General features: G+C 50.8%; 1 long non-coding RNA gene and 1 pseudogene across 2 annotated transcripts; both read right to left on the bottom strand.

Moving 5' to 3' along the window:
• Window positions 1-88: 88 nt before the first annotated feature.
• On the bottom strand, window positions 89-4067 carry LOC147350718 (liprin-alpha-1 pseudogene; annotated as a pseudogene). Its single transcript, XR_015149027.1, has one exon. The product of XR_015149027.1 is annotated as a liprin-alpha-1 pseudogene (transcript).
• Window positions 4068-11639: 7572 nt separating this feature from the next.
• Window positions 11640-14556, bottom strand: LOC147350717 (uncharacterized). Its single transcript, XR_015149063.1, has 2 exons — window positions 14302-14556; window positions 11640-12111 (listed from the first exon to the last, which is right to left on the bottom strand). It is a non-coding gene; the product is annotated as an uncharacterized LOC147350717 (long non-coding RNA).
• Between the last annotated feature and the right edge of the window lie 12119 nt (window positions 14557-26675).

The raw sequence follows: 26675 nt of genomic DNA, 5'->3' as shown, positions 1-26675 counted from the left end.
AAAACTTTTAGACCTCTGAGCGTAGCAAATGTACCTGATTTTCTTCTGGGTATAAAGAGAAAAATAAAAAAACAAACAAAAAACAGCGTGCTGGGGGAGGGATGCGGCAGGGAGGAGGCAGACACATACCAGAGTCATGATGCCCAGCTGGTCTCCCTCCTGTGCCGGGCTGTGCCGCCTCGTTCTGGGCTTGGGCAGGGGTGGGCAGGAGCCAGCATGCGAGGAGGTGGGAAGCAGGTTGAGGGAGCTCACTGATTTAAAACGACAGAGGCTGCCTAAGCTCCCCCTGCCCTCCCTGCTCTCAGTCTCCTCGGCCCGCTGCTCCGTGTTCTCCTTCTCTTCTTTGATCAACCTAAAATAGAATAAAATGCATCACCTGCCTTTGTCAGCAGAGGAACCTATCTGGACAATAAATTTGGGCTGGCATTCTGTGTCATGATTAGCAAATTCCAGAAACAGTTGCTCAATGAACATCTCAGCCAAAAGGTTCTACGTTTCCTCTTTTGAATATTCTCAAACTTAGAATAACTTAGCGTTGAGTCTTACTGGCCCCTGATCATTCACGCTTGATTTCACTTATTTACTCTAACCTTCTGCAGGGACCCTGGTGGCAACTCTCTTCCTCTGAGGAGATACCTCAAGTTGACAACCCTTACTTCCCCTGCTCTCAGGGCAGAGATGCATGTCAGTGCCTCAAGTCTTTTCCACTGGGAATCAGGAACTCTGTATAATCAAAACAGCAATTCACGAACAAGCTGCAGTTTCTAAACACAAGTCTCCAGACCAGATGAAGTGCTGAGTTGATCTTTTTTTTTTTTTTTTGTTAAGGTTGTGTATATACAAACGCATCACTTGATGAAGTTCTCCACCAGCTTTGTGTGAGTTTCTGGGTTCATGTCAATGTGATGCATTAACCTAGAATTCACAGTTTCTGCTCTTCTCCCCTAATGTGTGGTGGATGTTTTTATATAGCAGTTTAAATACATGATTATGCAAATAAAATGATTTTCAAATTAAAATACAAGATTCTTACAGACAGTAAACTCTCCAGCTTCACTTCTACTCATACATCTTGAAAGTTTTTCACTGTTGATTACAAGTTGATGGACAGAATTTACCATTTACATCAAGTCAACTTGTCGCATAAGGAAAAATCACTTTTACCTGACAACTTGCTGTAAAAATAAAAATATTAATATATAACCATTCCATACTTCCTGCAGGGATGCAGAAAGATCATCTTTCTGAGCTCGTCTGTGCTCAAACACGGCCCACAAAGCTGTCTGTCTTGGCGTCAAATGGGCAGGCGACACCACCTGCGTTTGCTGGTTGTCCCATTCACCCCCTGCCTCTCCCCGGGATCCCCGCACTCGGCCGACAGTTAAGGGCACCTCAGCCTGGGCTGACGTGGCGAGAACAGTCTGAGCAGCAGCTCTGCCTGGTCCTGTGCAGGGTCACCAGCCTGCGGCCACTCTGAACGTGGACTCGGGACACGGGCATAGCTGTGCGGGTGTGGCACCAGGCAGGCCTCGGGGCCCCCAGCCACCCGGCCGCACCCAGACCCAAGGCCCCCTGCTCACCACGAGGGAGGCCTTTGAATTCTATCCCGTTTTGAAAGTTGTTATAACTGCCAAGATGGTGTCTAAAGAAAACATCTTAAATATACTGATGAGATGTGAAAAACTCAAACACATGTCTTTGGACCACTGTCTTACAACAAGCCAATCTTCACACTGCATTAAGTTAAAAAGGAAAATGCAGATCTGAGTGGGAATTTGCCAACCCCAAAACTCCAGCTTTCACCAGGTGGCTTTTCACCAGAACGTGGGGGGCTCCGAGGGACACAGGAGGGTGCAAGGGCCATAGGGGACACCGCCTCGGCACCTCACCCACCTTGGGGCTCAGAGCTGACGGGGAACACCCCACAACGCCCCCCCACAGAGTGCTGACACCACACCGTGGATAGAACGCCCTGGCTGACCGAGCTCTATAAGCAAGGGCAATCTAAAAACTGAAAATTCTTGAAGCAGACCTGAGGTCAGGTTTCTTGCTATGGAACACTCAGACATCCCTAGAAGACAGCTCCTCAGAGAAACCGAGTTTCTGGGGAGCCGAGTTCGCAATCACCCACTGAATCTCTTCATTGATGGTGTCCAGCTTCTCCTGAAGCATCACAGTCAGAGTCTTGGCATTGGCCTGCCCGCTGGGCGACAGCTGAGTGGCCGAGCTGAAGAGGGTGACCCTGTCGCCCTCGTCGTCAGACACGCCCTCGTCACTCTCAAACGCCTGGGCCACGTCGGCCAGCATGCTGGCTTGCTCCGCGTGCTCCCAGTTCTGCTCCTTCAGGGTCTGCATCTGGGCACGAGAGGACCACGTCTCGTCAGCAACATTCAGGGCAGCTCAAGTCTATCAGGAACTGAACCCAATTTTACATGGAAACCCTGACTGTGGATAAATGGGCCATGTTCATGAGACACTGCCATCTCTTAATCGAGCAGGACTGAAGAAACGGGCAGGGGGAGAATCCAGTTCCTAGATGGCCTGGTGACACCCAGGACGGCAGGCATTCTATGAGGTTATTCAAAAGGGTGGGCTGATGGAGTTAGAGACAGAAACTGAAAATTACAAAAATACATCCATGCCTCCATCAGCCAGGCTGGAGGAAAATAAGAAAAAAGAACCCTTCAGCTCGGCAGCCACTGGGTCCCTATCAGCGGTCACCTCTGGTACCAGTTCACCAGAGAGTGCCATCCTCGCAGGCTTCCAGCCCTCCATTTCCCAGGCTGGTCTGAACACCCACAGACAGGAGCGAGCAGGGTCAGCCAGGAGACAGGAGGGCCAGCCCCCCTGCGGCTCTCCTCTCTGGGCACAGGCCCTCGGGCTGTTCTGGGGGACGGCCCCTCGCACCACAAGTGTGGCTCTGTCATCAGAGACACACGGGAGAGGGCCCGCGGGGCCCCGTCCCGCCCTCCGGCTCTCACACCTCACACCCTTCTCTCTGAAAACATGCCCCCTGCCACACTGTCACCCAGGTCCTGCCTTCTTTCCCAAACATGACCTCAAAGGAACTGAGGGGCAGCCTCGAGGTGCTGGCTTGCTGGCTCCCTGTCCCCTGTGGCCAGTGCCCTCGCCTCCTGTCTTCATCACAACCCCACCCCAGGCCTGGGCTACCCCCTTCGCTGGCTCCAGGACCACCTGCCATCATTCCTGCTCCGCTCTAGCAAACCAGCTGCCTATGGGTTCACCCCCATCAGCCCGGTCAGCAAATCCTCTCCCTTCTCTCGCCTTCCAATAGCACAAGGGGAACCAGCAGATTCCTCCTCCAGGGCTCCCTGCAGCACCCACTGTGGGCCTCTGAAAGCTCCCTGAGAGCAGCCTCTATGGTCCCCTCCCGCCCGGTTCCTAGCTCTCTGCCAGCAGGCGGTGGGTGTGCCCCAACCTGCAGGGCAGCTCCCCGGGGGTTTGAAGAACCCATGTTACCAAGCCCCCTCCCCTCTTTGCCCTCCCCCACACCCGCCCCAGCATGTCTCTCCCTGGGATCCAGGCCCTGCCCTCCCTGCAGTTATTCCTGTCGCTTGCACCCCTTCTCAACCTTGGAATGCAGGGTTCCCCACAGCTCTACCCTTGCACCCCATCTCTCTCCACGGGCACCCACCTGGTGACTTTACCGTGCTCGTGGCTTTCAATGCCATCTGTATGCCCACGACCCCAAGTCCACCCTGAGCTGAGTGAGTCCTCTCCCGGATGCAGGCCGGAACACTCAGCTGCTCTCCTCACAAGTCCCTGGGACACCCCATGGGCTTGTCCACCTCAACAGGGCCGAGGCCCAGCTCTTAGCTCCCCGTCCCGGCAGCCCTCCTCACCTCAGGAAACAGGCTCTGGCCTCAAGCTGCTGAGGCCTGAGCCCGGGCTCCTCCCTGATGCGGCCCGCTCTCTCCCTTGTCCCCACTGGTTGACACGACCCTTTTTCTATCTCCAAGTGGCTACTTCTCTTCCTGCCTCAGGGTCTCTGGTTCAAGGTCACCCTCCTGGTGTCACCTTGCTGGCCACCCTGTTCACACACAATCGTCCCCTCCTCCTTGGACAACTCGGGCACTCTGGTCTCCTTTCCCTGCTCATTACTGTTCGACAGGCTGTGCGGGTTTAAAAAGGGGTCCACAAATTCTTCCCTCCTCCTCCCTTCAAGCGGCAGAAGGGGCAACTCCTGCTCAGCCCCTAAGCGAGGCAGGACTGTGCAGCTCACTCTTGCAAACAGAAGTGAAGGTGTGCGGCCTCGGGATCAGGGTGCAAAAGGCCCCGGGCTAAACCCCACGCTCTCACTCTTAGAGGGTGTTCCGAGGAGAGTCAGGCCATATGGGAAAGCCACACGGCAGGGACCTGGGCCTGTCCCCAGCAGCCAAGTGAATCTGAAAGCCTGCCATCCAGCCCTGGGGGGCCTTCCTGTGTCTGTGCCCTCAGGAGGCCCTGAACCAGGCCCGCCTGCTACAATGCACAGGCACTGTGGACTGTGAGCTGCTCCCTAGGAAGTCATTAAGCTTTGCAATGATTCGTTATGTAGCAGTGGATAAAGGACACACACGGTTTTTAATTCACTGCTGGAGTCCTACTTCTGACCATGTCTGGCCCAAACTAACTGCTCACTGAATATGGAAGCTCAAAACACAGACATGTATGAACAAACACATGGCATGAATGAGGTGGAAAGATAAAGGCACTTAAACTCCCAATGAGAATTCTTCTCACTATAAGCTGATGGATATGTGTATCCATTTACTCGTAGGATGATTTCAAGACTGTGGTAATTAGTACCATGCTGGAGCTCACAGTAGGCCACAAGTTATCCAAATTGGTTATTTTAAGAAAAAAAAAAGCATGCCTTAAAAGTAAACTCTTAGCCAGAAAAAGGAAAATGGGAAGACATAAAGCGACCTATCAGCACTTTGTTCCAAACCCACCACAGGACCACAGTGTGAGGGGGCAGGTGCCTCACAAGGTGCCCACCAGGGACAGGAAGAGGGCCGCGGGGTCCTTGCCTCTGACAGCTCATCGTGCAGCGCTGCCAGCTGGCCTTTCTGGGGGCATTGTAGCACTGCCCCATCTCCTGAGTAGTCTGCTGAGCAGTCTGCCACAGGGAACCTGAGGTCCAGAGCACTGCCCAAGTGGGGTCAGCTGAAACACACGGCAAAGAGCAGCGCTGTTAGAAGAAAAGAGAGCTCACTCTGTCAGTCGAGCCAGAGCCTGTCCATTTGGAAGATTGGCAATTTCACAGCAAAAGGGCCCCCGGGAGGGCACTGCCCTCTGGCTCCAACAGCAACAGGCCACCCGCTGCTCCACAGACACTCAGGGCTCATCCCCAGCAGCTGGAAAACTCCCATATGTGGGGAAGGCAGTGCTGACGCGAGGGTGTGGAGCTGACTAGGACAGGATCGGCTGTCTGAGGCTGGGGCATCCAGGGTCCCTCTGGAGCCCACTCTCAGGTCCCAGGGCGGGGCCTGCACCTGCTCTGCTTTCCCCTTGGCACCCCACCTCCCCTTCGGCCCACGCCTGCTCTGACCTCCCTCTCCCACGGGAAGTCTGTGGATCACAATCACCAGTCTGCCTGGAACACTGTCTGCACTGCTCTCATTGTTTTTAAAGGTGTCTCAAACAACCCGCAGCAGAAAGGGCTCGGACCCACACCTCGGAGCTGAGCACCACTGGTGTCTCCCATTAAAACAAAGGCGAGCGTGTCACTGGACTCTGGGCTGAACAAGGCCCAGCACAGATGCTCAGGCCCTGAGCACTAAGGCCTGGGCCTGCAGGTGCCAGGAGCTCACTCAGCAGGGGCCTGCTGAGAGGCAGGGTGGCCCCGCCTTGACTGTGAGCCACCTGCACTGCAGGACCGCCCGGGCTGTGCTCAGTCTTGTCCCTGGGAAGAGGGTGGTGCCTTCACGTGCAGGAGTCCCTAAACCTGGGAGACAGGACCTTCCTCCGAGGACAGGACACCCCATACGTCTGCAGAGTGGCCAGGGCCGACCACCAGCTCAGCCTGCTCGGGGTCATCCGCTGCTCTGCTTGACGGTTTTGCAAGGAATACTGTGTTGCATAGGAGATGGAAGTCTGGAATCTCCCGGAGCCACACCTGTCTTCCCTCCTGTCTCCTCTCCCTCCTGACAGAACTGCTCCCTTCTCTGCCCCACTTGCACCCAAGGGCCTGGGGCCAGAACACACTTGGGAACTGGGTAGGGGGTACGACACAGTCCCACTGTGGACTGCGGACCCTCGAGGGTCCTCTGAGGGCCACAGAGGCCTCCGGGTTGGGTCGCCACCCAACCATCACCTCCCAGTCCCCTCGCGGGATGCAGCCTCCATCTCTTTCCCCCTCATCACCCGAAGCTCTATCCCCCCCGGAGAAGGTCTCAGAGACAAGGTGACCAATTCCTCTGGGAGGCCCACTAAATATGCTGTGCCTGCCCTGCCTGTGAGCCAGGTTTTCAGTCCCCACTCCCTTTCTCCTGAGCCAGCATAGTGCTCCCCACCCAGCCCACAGTGCCCGCAAGCCCCACTCCGAAGCCCCACCTGTGCTGCTACGTCACTGCCGTGACCCCTCGAGAGCTGCCTCCTGGAGACACCCCTCCCTCGCACCAGCCGCTGTGGCCCACTGTCTTCAGAGCACAGCGGGCCCTCCTGCCCCGCAGCTGCTTCCTCTTCTTGTCTCTCACACTCACTGACACACAGGGGACTGGTGACCAGGCCCCAGGTTTCTCCATCTGAGCCCCCCAACCATGCCAGGCCTCGGGTCCTGGCACCAGGGCCCTCCTCATTACCCAAAAACCCCCAAGAGCAGGAGGCCATGTCCACCTCCTCTTTCTCCACTGTCTACACAGTCTGCCTCACACTCACCTTGTCCATCCCGGGAGCAGGGGTTCCCCACTTCTGACAGCACCAGCCTCTCACCTTGGGGGAGCTCTACCAGCAAGTCCAGCCATGTCCCCTATCCATATTGCAGGGCACGTGCTCTCCTTGAACTCCACCCACTGTGGTTTCGGACTCCACCTGCCAGTTTCTGGCTCTGCCTTTGTCTCAAATGATATCCCCCTACTCTAGAAGAAGGCTGGGTTGGGGCCCTGGACTGTGAGGATCCCCTAAGTACACAAACACAGAAATATGCGTATGGGCTCCAAACTGTCTCCTAAGTCAGGCTTCAAGCAGTAGTCGATTTCCTACAGATGAATGAATGTCACCAGTTAAGCACTTAATGACCTTTGCTAAAGTTTGTCTCTCACTTGTGACCATTTTTCCGTGAAGAAGCCAAAGAAACATTTAAATACTTAATAAGAATTACCACCCCTCGAACAATGAGGAAGAAAAAATCAGGATGCTCAGTAATCTGCTCGCCTCATTCACAAGCCAGGTGATTCCTCCCACCACAGTCAACGGCAAGTCATGTCTCAGTCTCCATTCATGTAAAAAAGACTACAGGTCATTAACCTTCTGCGACTCTTCCGAAACATCAGTGTCACAGTCTGTCAGGCCCCTCAAATGAATACACCCAAATATCAACTGGTCGCCCCCACACTTCCAAATCTCTGCCTGTGGTTTTGAGTGTTGTCAATACTGTGACTACCACTCCATGGTACCAAGTTTGACCCTAAGGAACGATGCTTGTCTCTTCCCTCTCGCTGGTCACGAAGCTACAGGCTCCTTGAGGTGCGACCATGAGCAACACCCAGTCATACTGTCCACACACCAGACAGGCCCTTGTCACACTCGACAGCGCTGAGGGGAGCTGCCCGGGGGAGCAGCCTACCCATAGTGGAAGGGAGCCCCTCGCACTCTCATCTGGTCCAGTTCAGCTCTCAGGGTTTCCAGGTTTAGAATCAGCTGGTCCTACGAAACAGCAAATGACACAGCCTGCACCGCTTGCTTTCCTGATGTAAAATGACTTGCACCAAAATGTGCAGAACAGGTTATGTGAGTAGGTATCCACTCCGAACATTTTAATTCTGAGAAAATGTTCTCTAGGAGTCCCTAGAAAATATAAACACTCAGAACAATATTCACCCATAAACCACAATGAGGAGGAAGTTCCATCTCAGGCGCAGAAAAGGTTTCTCTGGAGGAAACATGGCAAGCCATTAACAACGATGAAGTCTGTAGAGAGAAGCTCGACTTCAGGCGGGGGTTCGGGTCAGGGGGACACAACTCACTCTATTGCCCTCACTCCTCTCGTTGCTTTAAACGGTCTCCATGGAGCTCACCTGCATTCCTGGGCATTCCTCACATTCATTCCTCTACAGCCCACTTCACTTCCTTATGGGGTAAAACAAGTCAAACGGGCCAAGTTTCCGAGTCACTCGACTCAACCTGGAAGCTCTGTGCTGTCGGCCATGGCAGTCACTCGCCTCGTGCAGCCCCTGAGCACGTGAGACAGGCTGGTGCAACACTAGATGTGGAAATCACACAGAAGATTTCAAGACTCACAGTGAAAGAAGGATGTCAAGGAGCCCATTGGGTTTTAGGAAATTTTTGATTGTGTAGGTGGCTCGTATTATCTTTCTGACGCACAGCACAGTCCACGTGAAGGGCTCACGCTTTGTCTCAGCTTTCAGGTGATCCCAGAAAGGACTACTCAGAATTCTGAACCACACATAACAGCCACACACTCTAAATTCAACTATAATGCAAACACATTCAGTGTTCAAAACCAGAAATGCTATACGTGTTACAGCAGTGGATTAGCATAAGGAAAATGTAACTTGACTTCTGCTAAGCATCTGCTCAAACTCATGTCCATTGAGTTGGTGATGCCATCCAAGCATCTCATCCTCTGTCATCCACTCTCTTCCTGCCTTCAATCTTTCCCAGCATCAGGGTCTTTTCCAATATGAAAATTCATATTAAAAAACTGGAAATAATTACCTCAAGCATTTTTTAAATGTAATAACAAAGTTGGCAAGGCTGTGTTTTATAAAATGAGCATCAATTCAATTTCAAGGTTTAAAAAGCTGTTTTAGAATCTACTGTATAAAGAAATGGAGAGAAGAATGATCTAGTTGAGATTGGCTTTGTGTTAAAAATTGCTGAGATTAATTGATGGGTCATGGGTATTTATTATACTACTCCATCCACTTTTGTGCATGTTTGAAATTTTCCATTGTAATACATTTAAAAACAGTTTATTTTCTGTTAGAACAGAGTCTTCTCCAGCAACACAATTCGAAAGCATCAGTTCTTCAGGGCTCAGCCTTCTTTATGGTCCAATTCTCACACCCATCCGTGACTACTGGAAAAACCATAGCTTTGACTATATGGATCTTTGTCAGCAAAGTGATGTCTCTACTTTTCAATATGCTGTCTATGTTTGTCATAGCTTTCCAAGGAGCAAGCAGTTTTTAATCTCATGGCTGCAGTCACCGTCTGCAGTGATTTTTGAGCCCAAGGAAATAAAACCTGTCACAGCTTCCACAATAAGGCATCGGCATTCAAAGATTTTTAAAGCAAAACAAAAGTTGACTTTGAATTGGCTTAGTCATAAACAGCATCCTGATCTCAACAGCCTCTGAACAGCAGTTCTGAAAGTAAGGAAGAGCACCCCTGATCGGGAGCCACTGAGCTCTCTGCCTAAGCCGGGAAGGCGCCTCACCACAGGTCTCACAATGGGAGTCAGAACCACTGCCCCCTGGGAGCCCGTCTTTGAGGCTCTGCAGTCCAGGCCCAAGAACACAGGCATAGTGGGGACAGTACTAACATGTGAGGCTGGACCCGGGATCCCCACTCCATTTCCTGAATGGTCTGTATCGCCGTGTGGCCAACCTTTCCAGGAAACCTCTCTCAGGACTCGGTGATGTGAGCCTCCACCATCACCCTTTCCTGACGCACCTTCTGTCGCAGCGCAACTACGGTTCTCGTCCTGCCTAGGAGCAGCCATCCTACACATACACCGTGTCTGGACCAGCAGTTTGGCATGTGGGACTCCAGCGCCACGTCCGAGGCAAGCAGGCTCCACACCTGGGCACCATGCCTTCAGTTTCATGGGCCCTGGGCTGGCATCCTCAGGTTTGTCTGAGGGGCAGTCGTGAGGTCCACCTGTATCCCAAGCAGCTCCCAGACTGGCTGGTCAGAGCAACAAGCAGCCTCTTTGAACGTGGGGACGCCCTGGCTCCTGCCCACCGCCTATGGGCGACCACCTCTGGCCCTGCTCCCGAGGAGGTGGGTGCCCGGATCAGCAGATGGGGCCACACATGCACACACTCGGCGGCAGAGAAGGGAGCGGCGGAGAAAGGCAGCTCTGGCCCCTGCCCAAGCCGTGTCTCCTGCCCAGACGCCGCCTCCCCGTCAGCACAGGCACCCGCTGCAGCTCCTTGTTCTCCTCCAGTTGGGCCTCCATCTGGCACAGCCTATTCTCCATGCTGCCATGACTCTCTCCCGCCTGTCCGCCATGAACAGCATCAGCTCCGCTCTCAACGACCCTGTCCTGACGGCACGCGGGCTGTGACCGCAGGGGCGGCAAGCAGACCATGCTCTGTGTGGACCACCGGCCCCAGGTTCGTGGGGGGCATGCCCGCATGCCTGCTCACGCAGCCTGTGCAGTTTTGTGTGTGACGCGTGGCTCACGGAGGGTGCTGGTGACCGGCTCGTGAGAGAAGAGTGCTCCCCTCTGCCCCTGGGCGCCGCAACCGCCGCCACTGCGCCCCCTCCTCGGACTGCATGTGGCAAGCCAGCGCAGGCAGCAGGACGCGCGAGGCACACATTCTACCTTCCTAAGCTGGGAAGGAAGTTTGAACCGTTTAGCCTCCTTAGTGGCAGAGCTTCTGGAAGACAAAAGGTCGGACTACGAGGCCAACCGGGGAAGGACAGCAGAGATGCCAGCGGGGAGGAGAAACCAAGCCTGGAGAAGATCACAGGCAGAAGGGCGCCCCCTGGCGGTTGTTAGTGACCCTGCTCTGGGAGGGTCTGCGAGCACCCGACACCGCCCACCACCCACCAACGGATGGACGGCCCCTCAGCTGCTCACTGAGCTCCGGGCAACGCTCCCAACAGCCACGCCAGCACAACCCCGCCTGACTCTTCATCACCAGCCAGTGCCCACCGGCAGTGCGGGGCAACACTTTCCCACCAGAAGGACAAGGTGGCTGACTGGCTGGCTGGCTGGCAGTGGGGACGATTCCCGTAGCAGCACCACATCCCTGGAATGTTTTTCATAAATCATGACCCCCACAGACACGACCGCCAGAAACATCATGATAACACATTTCTTCGGGCCTGAAGATCTGAGGGTGAGCAAACATCACTCGACTTGTCTGACTGTATCACTGTCACACATCCCTTCAAGGAGCGGAACCTCAGAAAACTCGAGAAGATGGCCAGGCAAGCTGCCTCAGCAGAGCCCACACAGCATGCTCCCATCTCTCTGAGAGAACGGGCTCCACAGATGTCACCAGACTCGTCTGAGGGAATCAGAAGGAAATTTCAGCATTCAACAGGCAGGTGGAGGCGGGGATGAACTGGGAGACTGGGGTTGACATATATACAGTACTGATACTACACATAAAGTCAATGAGTAAGGACCTAGTGTACAGCACAGGGAAGTCTACTCAGTGCTCTGTGGTGAAGTAAATGGGCAGGAAATCTAAAAGAGAGGCAGATAGATAGACAGATAGATAGATAGATGATTGATTCACTTTGCTGTACAGCAGAAATTGACATAGCAGTGTAAAGCCACTATACACCAATTAATGAATGAATGGATGAATGAATTTTTACAAAAGGAGCACAATGGGCCCCCTAGAACTTGTGGAAAGGAGGAGTCCACACCCAGGGTGCAGCACAGCGCCAGGGCTGCCCTCATGTCGGTCCACTGCCAACGGACTGCCTGGACCAGGCCTCTTCTACCCCAGAGACCTCAACGCAGAGGTGAGGAGGCAGCCAGTTGTGGTCTCTCCAGTGCTCTGCTCTTACTCACGCAGCCATCCCAAGGCTGAGATCACCGGGAGAAGAAGGGACCCACAGTCCACCTCAGGCAGACAGGACCGCCATCACTCACTTCGCGGATGTCCCACTGCAGTTTCGTGTTCATGTCCTTGGACTTGAGGAGGTTCTTCCTGGCCGTGTCCAGGTCTTCCTCCAGATCTGTAACGTGGAAAGAGAGGGCTGCCAGGCACTCCTTCAACTGGCTCTCCTCCTGTGACTGCTTTTCTATGACTTCCTGAGTGCGATCTCCTTAGTCAGGTCTTACTCGTGGCTTAGAGAGCCGTAGGAGGGTCTCTAAGGGGGAAAGGAAGCCTTAGCCTTGTTTTGACAGGGAAGGAACACAGCACTTCCAGGCAATCGGTGAGGTCAAAACAAGGCACTAAGTGTACAAATCCAGGATGGATGGGTGGCTGGTACCTTCTCGTCCAGGGCCTTGTGGTGCTCAAACAGCAATTTCAGTGCCCTGAGCACCTCCACCTCACTGGTCATGTTAGCTGGGGACTGTGCCTGCCACTTGCCCACTGTAATCCAGAGGGATGGAACGTACCGGGAAACCAGTAACCCCAGGTGTTCCAACAGCAGCTGCAGGGCAGGGCCAAAGGGGCACTTTCAACCTCATGCTTGACTTCAGGGCCGATAACTCCTTTCAGCCTCACGCTACAGCTGGAAACATGCTAAGGCACGTTGGAATCCTGCCAGTTCAGTCTAAAGTTAAGAGTGGACTTCCCCAGGGGTCCAGTAGTTAAGACTCCACCCTTCTGCAGGGGTCATGGGTTTTAATCCCTGATTGGGGAACTAAGATCCCACACAAAGTGTAGCGTGGACAAAAATGTAAGTTGAGAACTCCCCTCTCAAAGGTACTAAAATTACATTAGCTCTCATCATAAATTTGGAGTAAGGTATGAGAACCCCGAACTGATCCACCCTGGTCTGCTCAGTGGGAAGATGTGAAAAATGACTTGAAAATCAGACAGAGTTTAAAGACAGCAACACGGAGGCTAGCGGTGACCCACGTGGGGCAAATGTCAACACATGAGAATCCCCCTACTGACCCTGGTGTTGCTTCTTTCTGCTTTCAGTTCAGCAATTTCCTCTTCTCTTTTAAGAAGCTGCTCCCTGCATATTTTGAGTTCTACACTAGGAGTTGGAAACTCCTAGAAAACAGTTAAAGGGGAAACTAAATGCAAATATAAATTAAAAAGAGAGAGAGACTGTGAAGACTGACCCTGTCAAGTCTCTCCAGGCTTCACACAAAGGATCTCCTTGCCCTTCCAGAGAAGAGGGGGTCCACTGACCCCAAGACCACATAGACCACCACAACTCAGACTGGCCTTTGGCCTCCACCTCGACCTGGCAGGCACGTGGCAGGGGAGAACCCAGAATCCAAGCCTGCCTTCTCAAGTCCCAGGGACGTCTGAGAAGCTTTCCAAAACATAAACCTAACAACAAAGTGGATAAAGAGATTCTTAAATGACACACAGACCAATGACCTAGAGCCACTGGGGAGAGTGAAGAATAAAGGGAAGGTCTACAAGGCCACCAAGATTTGGAGTGTTCCTCTGGGACAAAGGTGGATGGCACCCCAAGGCCATCTGTTAGCCTGACTCCACTGAAGCCACCCAGTCATTCAGTCAACTGGTTAAAATGTTAAATTTATGTTATATGTATTTTACCACAATTTACATGCATGCAGGGCCGTCCACGTGGTGAACTTGCTCAAGCTGAACCACACGGAGTCTTTTGTTCTTCTATTTTTCTTTGCAGAAATAGAAAGATCCTGGACTACATATCCCCTACTACATACTGAGTGTCCAGCACCCAGAACAGTGCCCAGCACTTGTAAGAGGCATGTAGTAGACATGTGAAGCTATGAGGGTGTATGTCATACACGTAAGCAGTAGGTACCCGTCATTAAAATACTGGACACATTGGTCCGTGGTTTGTAAGATGGGAGACATTAATGGGCTTAGCCTTTCTGCTTCAAGGACTGACTCTCTAGCTCGATCCTCATGCCCCAGAGACTCTTCCAGCCAGTGTATTCTTTCCTTGGAAGAAGGGAGACGTTAAGGGGCTTAGCCTTTCTGCTTCAAGGACTGACTTGATAGCTCAGTCCACATGCCCCCGTGACTCCTCCAGCCAGTGTTTCCCTTCTTGTGGGGCCCCCGCCCATCCTCTATGCAGCACCTGCACAACCTCTTACAAGGTAAACTGCTGGGGTCGATCCTGCCCACTAAGGCCAAAATGCCCTGGCCAGCAGGGCCCACAACTATGCTAACAAAATGAAACACAACCCCAACGCTTCACTGGGTGAGGGCCAATCCGACGGGCGTAGTCCCTGGCTGCTCTCACCTTGTTGAAGTCTTTTAATGGACTGGAACCTGGTGGTCTAGAGTCGATGATGAGAAGGTAAAGGAGAGAAAAAGGCTGATATTCCTTGATTTATGCAGAAAGCCAATAAAGCCCCCGACATGGGACTTGCTCTGTTCACGGAGGCCTCAGGTGCCCTCTCGATGGAGTGAAGACGGAGAGCACCTTCTCGAGAGGGTCTTAGAAGCCCGGGTAGGAAAGTGAACTCAGAGAGCCTCTGCGCTCCAAGAGATCACCCTGAAAGAGAGAGAGAGAGAGAGAGAAATACATGGGGACCAGAGCTCTGATAGAGCAAAGGTGTTTTAATCAACATGGTGTGGAAATATATACTGTCTTACAAGGTAGTTATTCTCAGCAAAGATACAGATTAAAATTCCAGACTTACAAAACATAGGTGATCCATATTAAAGGGAAAGAGAGTTGTATACGATCACTTTTACCGTATGGTTCACAGGAAGGAAGAGGGTACTTATCACTGTATAGAAAAACTAATGAAGGAAATGCCTGGATTCTTCAGCCCGTGGGAGAGGCTTGCCTCTCCTCTTCAGGAATTAATAAGGAGCAGAGAATTCCTGACAGATCCAAAACAGCACACAGGAAGCCTCTTGTTAAATGCTTCCTGACAATTCCCTCTATTTTATTATATTTGTAAAAAAAAAGGTCTTGACCAAATGAATTTGGTTAGTATTAACCAACCTTATAGAAAGGTGACGGTAAACAACAAATAAAATTATCAAGACAATCACCAAAGCTACAGTTCCAGACCCGATACTGTGGGTAATACTTTGAAACCATCCTCGTGGGTCTAGCCCAGGTAATTTGTTCAGCTAAAGTTTCCAAATTAGGGGAAGAGGGCAGATTTTTAGAAAAAAGTTTTAAAGATTTTCTTTTATAGTAGTTGTACATTCAGAGAGGCATTATCACGTATATTTATTAAATGAAATTTGATTTGTTCCCAGTTGTAGGCACTGTGATTGACGTGAACAGGAATAACACAAAAAGCTTAAAGAAATAGAGGTGTTAATACAAGTATATAGTTTGCAATTAATACAAGTTACAGAATGTAAAAGTCTTATTAAATTGTAAATTTTCTATGGCTATAACAAAAGGAAGTGGGACACAGGCCTGTATAAAATATGACTGACTGTAGCGAAAGAAATAGTTATTGTGACGACTGGTCCCTATGAAATGTCCGGTCCAAGTTCCAAGTTGTTCTGTGCTCTGATGCTTGCAGCAAGTTTCCAAATGGCCCATTGTTCAGGCCCACTCTGTTTATGGAGGACGATCTTAGGAGGAGGTGGGGCTAATCCATGGTCAAGTCACTCAAGAAGTCGTTTGTCATAGTAATGTTCCATCATAGTGTCAGTGACCTTCCATATCACACACAGTGTTGTTAATATCATCTGAGCAGTCAGACAACCACATACCATGGGGTCCCCAAGCAACAATTGTATGATTAGCCACAAACATTGATTTTCTTGATTGGTTTGACATTTGTCCCAAGGAATGGGAGTATAAGTAAAGTTTTTATAAGTAAACCCTTTGCACAAAGTTCTTTGTTCTTTCCCTAACTCTTTCCCGAAAGTTTCAGTAGTATAAACATGGTTTACAGACAACGAAAGGGCAGTAAATAATCCAAGCAGTGTCTGAAAGTCTTCTTTTGGAGGTAGGATGAAAGCCCAAATTTGTCAGCCCAAATTTGTCGGCTGACGTTTATGCACAATTTTGCTGGGCCCGTGCACAAGGGAAGGACTTCATAGCCTAAAGAAATATTAATTAGTTTTCTTTCCTGCCCAGGGTATGAAGGCCCTTTCATGTACTAGGGAGAAAGCATATGTATAGAGTCATTAGTTGAAATGATTGGTCCTCTCTCCGTCCATTCAACCACCTGCAATAGAGGGGGGTTGGGTGTTAGTCTGAGCTTGAGCAGGGGGAGGTACAGGCCAAAAGACTGAGCATTGCCGGGAGAATGTACTCAGGACTCGGAGGCAACCCCTGTTGAGAGACCAAATTTTCAGCTTGATTAGTAGGGCTTTTATTTGTCTCCAAGTGAGGAGATCATCGGGGTGATGCCGTCGAAGGCGGTGCTTTCTGGAGATCTTTGGAGCAGACATGGCCCGTATTGGAATTTCTTCTTCCTGGGGTTCTTATTTCATCTCCATTTTGAATGCCGGGGGCCCCCTTGGGTCGAATCTTAAGAAGAGGTTAAAAAATTTAAAACAAATAAAGCTGTAGTAACAATAGTTATAGGTTTAGAAAATATGTTAGAAGCTAGTAAAGTCTGCTTTAGATAAGGAAGACAGTAGTGTACCTGTGTATTCCCCTTTTCAAATTTTTTTTATTTGTAACTTTAGTGTGTGATGTGTTTGTTTTGACTATGTCTTGTGTCTGTGGATTATAAGGAATACCTGTAATATGTATTTATTGATAGGTATTACAATTTTATGAGGATCGGAGCCAATTAGAGTTTTAGTCCTAATTCTTCCATTGATAACGATTAGAGCAATTAAATCAAGGTTGGGTGTAAGTGACTTTATTTCCATAAAACGGGTATAGATCCATTTTACTGGGTCTTCTTGTTGGGCAATAAGTCCTGTGGGAGAATGAGAGGGGAGTATAAACAATTCTAGAGGTAAATCTGTTTGGATGCGAGGAAGAAATTGTTTTTGTAATTTATTTTGCACCAAACAGAGTTCTTCTCGTGCCTCTTGAGAAAGTGAACGAGGGCTATTTAAATCAGGATCTCCTTTTAAAGTACTAAATAGACTATTCAGTTGATAATTAGCAATGCCTAAAGAAGGTCTAATCCAATTAATATCACCTAAGAGCTTTTGAAAATCATTTACGGTTGATAATTTATCAGCACGGATCTGAGTTAGTTGGGGAGTAATGCGTTGCCTATTAACAACGAACCCCAAGTAATAGTAAGGTGTAGAGGTTTGAATTTTTTCAGGGGCAATGATTCATCTAGAGTTTTTAAAGCATAGTTGAGCTATATCAAACATGTGTTCAGTGTTTAAGATAGATGGAGCCGAAAACAATATATCATCCATATACTGAATAACAAGAAAGTTAGGAAATTGCTTTCTCACAGGCTCAAGGGTTTTGGCTACGTAGTACTGACACATGGTGGGAGAATTCATCATCTCTTGTGGCAGTACAATCTATTGGTACCGTTTATGAGGTCTAATATGATTAGGATAAGAGAGAGAGAAAGCGAATCTCTATTGGTCTAAAGGGTGTAAAGGTTTATTAAAAAAGCAATCTTGTCCTGGTTGCAATGCACCCATAGGTTTCACAGATGCACTAACTTTTCTAAGGTCTGTTAGGAGACGCCATTTGTTAGATTTTTTTTTTTTTATGACAAAAATAGCAGAGTTCCAAGGAGAACAAGATTCTTCAATATGTTTTAATTCTAGTTGTGCATCTATAAGTTCCTTAGCTGCCTGTAATTTCTCTTTCGTGAGGGGCCACTGCTCTGTCTAAATAGGCTCGTCATTCTTCCAAGTTATTTTAATAATTGTATTGTTTGTTAAATGAGGAGGGGCCCCCAGGGAAAATGTGGAATGTATATCTGAGTATGTCATATCTTATATCTTTTTATTAAAAGCATATATCTCACTTTTCCTTAGCAACTATGAAGTGTCCTGTACATTAGCATTTTATAGATTGGTGAATATATTTATTACATATAAATATATATTTATATATATATATATCAATATATTATACATTATAAAATATATTTATTAATAGTTTAAAATCTCTTTAGTCTTTCTGTAAGAAAAACTTTTTGTAAGAGGAATTTAATGTTTAGTAATTAATGTTTTAAAATCTTATTTTATTTGGAAATGACCTAGCTATTTAATAAACTTTTATTATTTAGTTTAGTACAACTCTAGAAATTTAAGTTATTCCAATCCTAAGAGACTATTTTAGATTATAATAACAGATTATAATAATAGATTATTCTATTATAAATATAATAACTTTTAATAGTTTATCCAAAAGTTTTTATCTCATATATATATATATATATAGAGAGAGAGAGAGAGAGAGAGTTACCTTTTTGTTGACAAATTTAGTTTACCTTAAACCTAGGCATAATAAAAGTATTATATAATGTTGATGATTTAAGACATGTCTTAATTAGATTAGCAAACAATTGTATTTAAATTATATTCATATGTAAATAATTATATATATTTAATATTTTTCAGTTCACGTGAATTTGAATTTAAATAGAGCTCATTAATTTCATAGTATCTAAAACCAAAGCTGGTATATCGATGGCAGCACTGCCAGATGTTGAGGGTTTCAGGTAAAAGATGGAATTTGTCTCAGGTTTTTGCTGAAGGGGACCTGGGGGGTCCCTGCTTGCAGTTTTCTGGAATAGGTTTTCTTTCAGTGTCAGATTTAGACTTACAATCTTTTGCAGAATGCATTCCTCGACTGTAGCGAGGGCAGATTTTTGGAGGTCTTTTATATTTATATACTTTTCTTTTCTTTTAAGCTTTCTTAGGGCCACCAAGCTAGGGATGTGTGACAGTGATACAGTCAGACAAGTCGAGTGATGTTTGCTCACCCTCAGATCTTCAGGCCCGAAGAACTGTGGAATCATGATGTTTCTGGCGGTCGTGTCTGTGGGGGTCATGATTTATGAAAAACATTCCAGGGATGCGGTGCTGCTACGGGAATCATCCCCACTGCCAGCCAGCCAGCCAGTCAGCCACCCTGTCCTTCTGGTGGGAAAGTGTTGCCCCGCACTGCCGGTGGGCACTGGCTGGTGATGGAGAGTCAGGCGGGGTTGTGCTGGCGTGGCTGTTGGGAGCGTTGCCCGGAGCTCAGTGAGCAGCTGAGGGGCCGTCCATCCGTTGGTGGGCGGTGGGCGGTGTCGGGTGCTCGCAGACCCTCCCAGAGCAGGGTCACTAACAACCGCCAGGGGGCGCCCTTCTGCCTGTGATCTTCTCCAGGCTTGGTTTCTCCTCCCCGCTGGCATCTCTGCTGTCCTTCCCCGGTTGGCCTCGTAGTCCGACCTTTTGTCTTCCAGAAGCTCTGCCACTAAGGAGGCTAAACGGTTCAAACTTCCTTCCCAGCTTAGGAAGGTAGAATGTGTGCCTCGCGCGTCCTGCTGCCTGCGCTGGCTTGCCACATGCAGTCCGAGGAGGGGGCGCAGTGGCGGCGGTTGCGGGGCCCAGGGCAGAGGGGAGCACGTCTCCTCTCACGAGCCGGTCACCAGCACCCTCCGTGAGCCACGAGTCACACACAAAACTGCACAGGCTGCGTGAGCAGGCATGCGGGCATGCCCCTCACGAACCTGGGGCCCGTGGTCCACACAGAGCATGGTCTGCTTGCCGCCCCTGCGGTCACAGCCCGCGTGCCGTCAGGACAGGGTCATTGAGAGCGGAGCTGATGCTGTTCTTGGCGGACAGGCGGGAGAGAGTCGTGGCAGCATGGAGAATAGGCTGTGCCAGATGGAGGCCCAACTGGAGGAGAACAAGGAGCTGCAGCGTGTGCCTGTGCTGACGGGGAGGCGGCGTTTGGGCGGGAGACGAGGCTTGGGTGGGGGCCAGAGCTGCCTTTCTCCGCCGCTCCCTTCTCTGCCGCCGAGTGTGTGCCTGTGTGGCCCCATCTGCTGATCCGGGCACCCACCTCCTCGGGAGCAGGGCCAGAGGTGGTCGCCCATAGGCGGTGGGCAGGAGCCAGGGCGTCCCCACGTTCAAAGAGGCTGCTTGTTGCTCTGACCAGCCAGTCTGGGAGCTGCTTGGGATACAGGTGGACCTCACGACTGCCCCTCAGACAAACCTGAGGATGCCAGCCCAGGGCCCATGAAACTGAAGGCATGGTGCCCAGGTGTGGAGCCTGCTTGCCTCGGACATGGTGCTGGAGTCCCACATGCCAAACTGCTGGTCCAGGCACGGTGTATGTGTAGGATGGCTGCTCCTAGGCAGGAGGAGAACCGTAGTTGCGCTGCGACAGAAGGTGCGTCAGGAAAGGGTGATGGTGGAGGCTCGCATCACCGAGTCCTGAGAGAGGTTTCCTGGAAAGGTTGGCCACACAGCGATACAGACCATTCAGGAAATGGAGTGGGGATCCCGGGTCCAGCCTCACATGTCAGTACTGTCCCCACTATGCCTGTGTTCTTGGGCCTGGACTGCAGAGCCTCAAAGACGGGCTCCCAGGGGGCAGTGGTTCTGACTCCCATTGTGAGACCTGTGGTGAGATGCCTTCCCAGCTTAGGCAGAGAGCTCAGTGGCTCCCGATCAGGGGTGCTCTTCCTTACTTTCAGAACTGCTGTTCAGAGGCTGTTGAGATCAGGATGCTGTTTATGACTAAGCCAATTCAAAGTCAACTTTTGTTTTGCTTTAAAAATCTTTGAATGCCGATGCCTTATTGTGGAAGCTGTGACAGGTTTTATTTCCTTGGGCTCAAAAATCACTGCAGACGGTGACTGCAGCCATGAGATTAGAAAATGCTTGCTCCTTGGAAAGCTATGACAAACATAGACAGCATATTGAAAAGTAGAGACATCACTTTGCTGACAAAGATCCATATAGTCAAAGCTATGGTTTTTCCAGTAGTCACAGATGGGTGTGAGAATTGGACCATAAAGAAGGCTGAGCCCTGAAGAACTGATGCTTTCGAATTGTGTTGCTGGAGAAGACTCTGTTCTAACAGAAAATAAACTGTTTTTAAATGTATTACAATGGAAAATTTCAAACATGCACAAAAGTGGATGGAGTAGTATAATAAATACCCATGACCCATCAATTAATCTCAGCAATTTTTAACACAAAGCGAATCTCAACTAGATCATTCTTCTCTCCATTTTTTTATACAGTAGATTCTAAAACAGCTTTTTAAACCTTGAAATTGATGCTCATTTTATAAAACACAGCCTTGCCAACTTTGTTATTACATTTAAAAAATGCTTGAGGTAATTATTTCCAGTTTTTTAATATGAATTTTCATCTTGGAAAAGACCCTGATGCTGGGAAAGATTGAAGGCAGGAAGAGAGTGGATGACAGAGGATGAGATGCTTGGATGGCATCACCAACTCAGTGGACATGAGTTTGAGCAGATGCTTAGCAGAAGTCAAGTTACATTTTCCTTATGGCTAATCCACTGCTGTAACACGTATAGCATTTCTGGTTTTGAACACTGAATGTGTTTGCATTATAGTTGAATTTAGAGTGTGTGGCCATTATGTGTGGTTCAGAATTCTGAGTAGTCCTTTCTGGGATTACCTGAAAGCTTAGACAAAGCGTGAGCCCTTCACGTGGACTGTGCTGTGCATCAGAAAGATAATACGAGCCACCTACACAATCAAAAATTTCCTAAAACCCAATGGGCTACTTGACATCCTTCTTTCACTGTGAGTCTTGAAATCTTCTGTGTGATTTCCACATCTAGTGTTGCACCAGCCTGTCTCACGTGCTCAGGGGCTGCACGAGGCGAGTGACTGCCATGGCCGACAGCACAGAGCTGCCAGGTTGAGTCGAGTGACTCAGAAACTTGGCCCATTTGCCTTGTTTTACCCCATAAGGAAGTGAAGTGGGCTGTAGAGGAATGAATGTGAGGAATGCCCAGGAATGCAGGTGTGCTCCATGGAGACCGTTTAAAGCAATGAGAGGAGTGAGGGCAATAGAGTGAGTTGTGTCCCCCTGACCCGAACCCCCGCCTGAAGTCGAGCTTCTCTCTACAGACTTCATCATTGTTAATGGCTTGCCATGTTTCCTCCAGAGAAACCTTTTCTGCACCTGAGATGGAACTTCCTCCTCATTATGGTTTATGGGTGAATATTGTTCTGAGTGTTTATATTTTCTAGGGACTCCTAGAGAACATTTTCTCAGAATTAAAATGTTCGGAGTGGATACCTACTCACATAACCTGTTCTGCACATTTTGGTGCAAGTCATTTTACATCAGGAAAGCAAGCGGTGCAGGCTGTGTCATTTGCTGTTTCGTAGGACCAGCTGATTCTAAACCTGGAAACCCTGAGAGCTGAACTGGACCAGATGAGAGTGCGAGGGGCTCCCTTCCACTATGGGTAGGCTGCTCCCCCGGGCAGCTCCCCTCAGCGCTGTCGAGTGTGACAAGGGCCTGTCTGGTGTGTGGACAGTATGACTGGGTGTTGCTCATGGTCGCACCTCAAGGAGCCTGTAGCTTCGTGACCAGCGAGAGGGAAGAGACAAGCATCGTTCCTTAGGGTCAAACTTGGTACCATGGAGTGGTCGTCACAGGATTGACAACACTCAAAACCACAGGCAGAGATTTGGAAGTGTGGGGGCGACCAGTTGATATTTGGGTGTGTTCATTTGAGGGGCCTGACAGACTGTGACACTGATGTTTCGGAAGAGTCGCAGAAGGTTAATGACCTGTAGTCTTTTTTACATGAATGGAGACTGAGACATGACTTGCCGTTGACTGCGGTGGGAGGAATCACCTGGCTTGTGAATGAGGAGAGCAGATTACTGAGCATCCTGATTTTTCCTTACTCATTGTTCGAGGGGCGGTAATTCTTATTAAGTATTTAAATGTTTCTTTGGCTTCTTCACGGAAAATGGTCACAAGTGAGAGACAAACTTTAGCAAAGGTCATTAAGTGCTTAACTGGTGACATTCATTCATCTGTAGGAAATCGACTACTGCTTGAAGCCTGACTTAGGAGACAGTTTGGAGCCCATACGCATATTTCTGTGTTTGTGTACTTAGGGGATCCTCACAGTCCAGGGCCCCAACCCAGCCTTCTTCTAGAGTAAGGGGATATCATTTGAGACAAAGGCAGAGACAGAAACTGGCAGGTGGAGTCTGAAACCACAGTGGGTGGAGTTCAAGGAGAGCACGTGCCCTGCAATATGGATAGGGGACATGGCTGGACTTGCTGGTAGAGCTCCCCCAAGGTGAGAGGCTGGTGCTGTCAGAAGTGGGGAACCCCTGCTCCCGGGGTGGACAAGGTGAGTGTGAGGCAGACTGTGTAGACAGTGGAGAAAGAGGAGGTGGACATGGCCTCCTGCTCTTGGGGGTTTTTTGGTAATGAGGAGGGCCCTGGTGCCAGGACCCGAGGCCTGGCATGGTTGGGGGGCTCAGATGGAGAAACCTGGGGCCTGGTCACCAGTCCCCTGTGTGTCAGTGAGTGTGAGAGACGAGAAGAGGAAGCAGCCGCGGGGCAGGAGGGCCCGCTGTGCTCTGAAGACAGTGGGCCACAGCGGCTGGTGCGAGGGAGGGGTGTCTCCAGGAGGCAGCTCTCGAGGGGTCACGGCAGTGACGTAGCAGCACCGGTGGGGCTTTGGAGTGGGGCTTGCGGGCACTGTGGGCTGGGTGGGGGGCACTATGCTGGCTCAGGAGAAAGGGAGTGGGGACTGAAAACCTGGCTCACAGGCAGGGCAGGCACAGCGTATTTAGTGGGCCTCCCAGAGGAATTGGTCACCTTGTCTCTGAGACCTTCTCCGGGGGGGATAGAGCTTCGGGTGATGAGGGGGAAAGAGATGGAGGCTGCATCCCGCGAGGGGACTGGGAGGTGATGGTTGGGGGGCGACCCAACCCGGAGGCCTCTGTGGCCCTCAGAGGACCCTCGAGGGTCCGCAGTCCACAGCGGGACTGTGTCGTACCCCCTACCCAGTTCCCAAGTGTGTTCTGGCCCCAGGCCCTTGGGTGGAAGTGGAGCAGAGAAGGGAGCAGTTCTGTCAGGAGGGAGAGGAGACAGGGGGGAAGACAGGTGTGGCTCCGGGAGATTCCAGACTTCCATCTCCTATGCAACACAGTGTTCCTTGCAAAACCGTCGAGCAGAGCAGCGTGTGACCCCGAGCAGGCTGAGCTGGTGGTCGGCCCTGGCCACTCTGCAGACGTATGGGGTGTCCTGTCCTCGGAGGAAGGTCCTGTCTCCCAGGTTTAGGGACTCCTGCACGTGAAGGCACCACCCTCTTCCCAGGGACAAGACTGAGCACAGCCCGGGCGGTCCTGCAGTGCAGGCGGCTCACAGTCAAGGCGGGGCCACCCTGCCTCCCAGCAGGCCCCTGCTGAGTGAACTCCTGGCACCTGCAGGCCCAGGCCTTAGTGCTCAGGGCCTGAGCATCTGTGCTGGGCCTTGTTCAGCCCAGAGTCCAGTGACACGCTCACCTTTGTTTTAATGGGAGACACCAGTGGTGCTCAGCTCCGAGCTGTGGGTCCGAGCCCTTTCTGCTGCGGGTTGTTTGAGACACCTTTAAAAACAATGAGAGCACTGCAGACAGTGTTCCAGGCAGACCGGTGATTGTGATCCACAGACTTCCCGTGGGAGAGGGAGGTCAGAGCAGGCGTGGGCCGAAGGGGAGGTGGGGTGCCAAGGGGAAAGCAGAGCAGGTGCAGGCCCCGCCCTGGGACCTGAGAGCGGGCTCCAGGGGGACCCTGGACGCCCCAGCCTCAGACAGCCGATCCTGTCCTAGTCAGCTCCACACCCTCGCGTCAGCACTGCCTTCCCCACATACGGGAGTTTTCCAGCTGCTGGGGATGAGCCCTGAGTGTCTGCGGAGCAGCGGGTGGCCTGTTGCTGTTGGAGCCAGAGGGCAGTGCCCTCCCGGGGGCCCTTTTGCTGTGAAATTGCCAATCATCCAAATGGACAGGCTCTGGCTCGACTGACAGAGCGAGCTCTCGTTTCTTCTAACAGCGCTGCTCTTTGCCGTGTGTTTCAGCCGACCCCACCTGGGCAGTGCTCTGGACCTCAGGTTCCCTGTGGCAGACTGGCCAGCAGACTACTCAGGAGATCAGGCAGTGCTGGGATGCCCCCACAAAGGCCAGCTGGCAGCGCTGCACGATGAGCTGTCAGAGGCAAGGACCCCGCCGCCCTCTTCCCGTCCCTGGTGGGCACCTTGTGAGGCACCTGCCCCCTCACACTGTGGTCCTGAGGTGGGTTTGGAACAAAGCACTGATAGGTCGCTTTATGTCTTCCCATTTTCCTTTTTCTGGCTAAGAGTTTACTTTTCAGGCATGCTTTTTTTTTCTTAAAATAACAAATTTGGATAACTTGTGGCCTACTGTGAGGCCCAGCATGGTACTAATTACCACAGTTTTGAAATCATCCTACAAGTAAATGGATACACATATCCATCAGCTTATAGTGAGAAGAATTCTCATTGGAAGTTCAAGTGCCTTTATCTTTTCACCTCATTCATGCCATGTGTTTGTTCATACATGTCTGTGTTTTGAGCTTCCATATTCAGTGAGCAGTTAGTTTGGGCCAGACATGGTCAGAAGTAGGCCTCCAGCAGTGAATTAAAAACCATGTGTGTCCTTTATCCACTGCTACATAACGAATCATTGCAAAGCTTAATGACTTCCTAGGGAGCAGCTCACAGTCCACAGTGCCTGTGCATTGTAGCAGGCGGGCCTGGTTCAGGGCCTCCTGAGGGCACAGACACAGGAAGACCCCCCAGGGCTGGATGGCAGGCTTTCAGATTCACTTGACTGCTGGGGACAGGCCCAGGTCCCTGCCGTGTGGCTTTCCCATATGGCCTGACTCTCCTCGGAACACCCTCTGAGAGCGAGAGCGTGGGGTTTAGCCCAGGGCCTTTTGCACCCTTGTCCCGAGGCCGCACACCTTCACTTCTGTTTGCAAGAGTGAGCTGCACAGTCCTGCCTCGCTTAGGGTCTGAGCAGGAGTTGCCCCTTCTGCCTCTTGAAGGGAGGAGGAGGGAAGAATTTGTGGACCCCTTTTTAAACCCGCACAGCCTGTTGAACAGTAATGAGCAGGGAAAGGAGACCAGAGTGCCCGAGTTGTCCAAGGAGGAGGGGACGATTGTGTGTGAACAGGGTGGCCAGCAAGGTGACACCAGGAGGGTGACCTTGAACCAGAGACCCCGAGGCAGGAAGAGAAGTAGCCACTTGGAGATAGAAAAAGGGTCGTGTCAACCAGTGGGGACAAGGGAGAGAGCGGGCTGCATCAGGGAGGAGCCCGGGCTCAGGCCTCAGCAGCTTGAGGCCAGAGCCTGTTTCCTGAGGTGAGGAGGGCTGCCGGGGCGGGGAGCTAAGAGCTGGGCCTCAGCCCTGTTGAGGTGGACAAGCCCATGGGGTGTCCCAGGGACTTGTGAGGAGAGCAGCTGAGTGTTCCGGCCTGCATCCGGGAGAGGACTCACTCAGCTCAGGGTGGACTTGGGGTCGTGGGCATACAGATGGCATTGAAAGCCACGAGCACGGTAAAGTCACCAGGCGGGTGCCCGTGGAGAGAGATGGGGTGCAAGGGTAGGGCTGTGGGGCATCCTGCATTCCAAGGTTGAGAAGGGGTGCAAGGGACTGAGGAATAACTGCAGGGAGGGCAGGGCCTGGAGCCCAGGGAGAGACATGCTAGGGCGGGTGTGGGGGAGGGCAAAGAGGGGAGGGGGC

The sequence above is a fragment of the Bos grunniens genome, chromosome 20 (assembly GCF_055505025.1).
Source record: "Bos grunniens cultivar Pamir isolate PY7600 chromosome 20, Bosgru_T2T1.0, whole genome shotgun sequence".
Lineage (NCBI taxonomy): Eukaryota > Metazoa > Chordata > Mammalia > Artiodactyla > Bovidae > Bos > Bos grunniens.
Note: the sequence above shows the minus strand (reverse complement) of the source record. Positions and strands in the feature narration are given on the sequence as shown.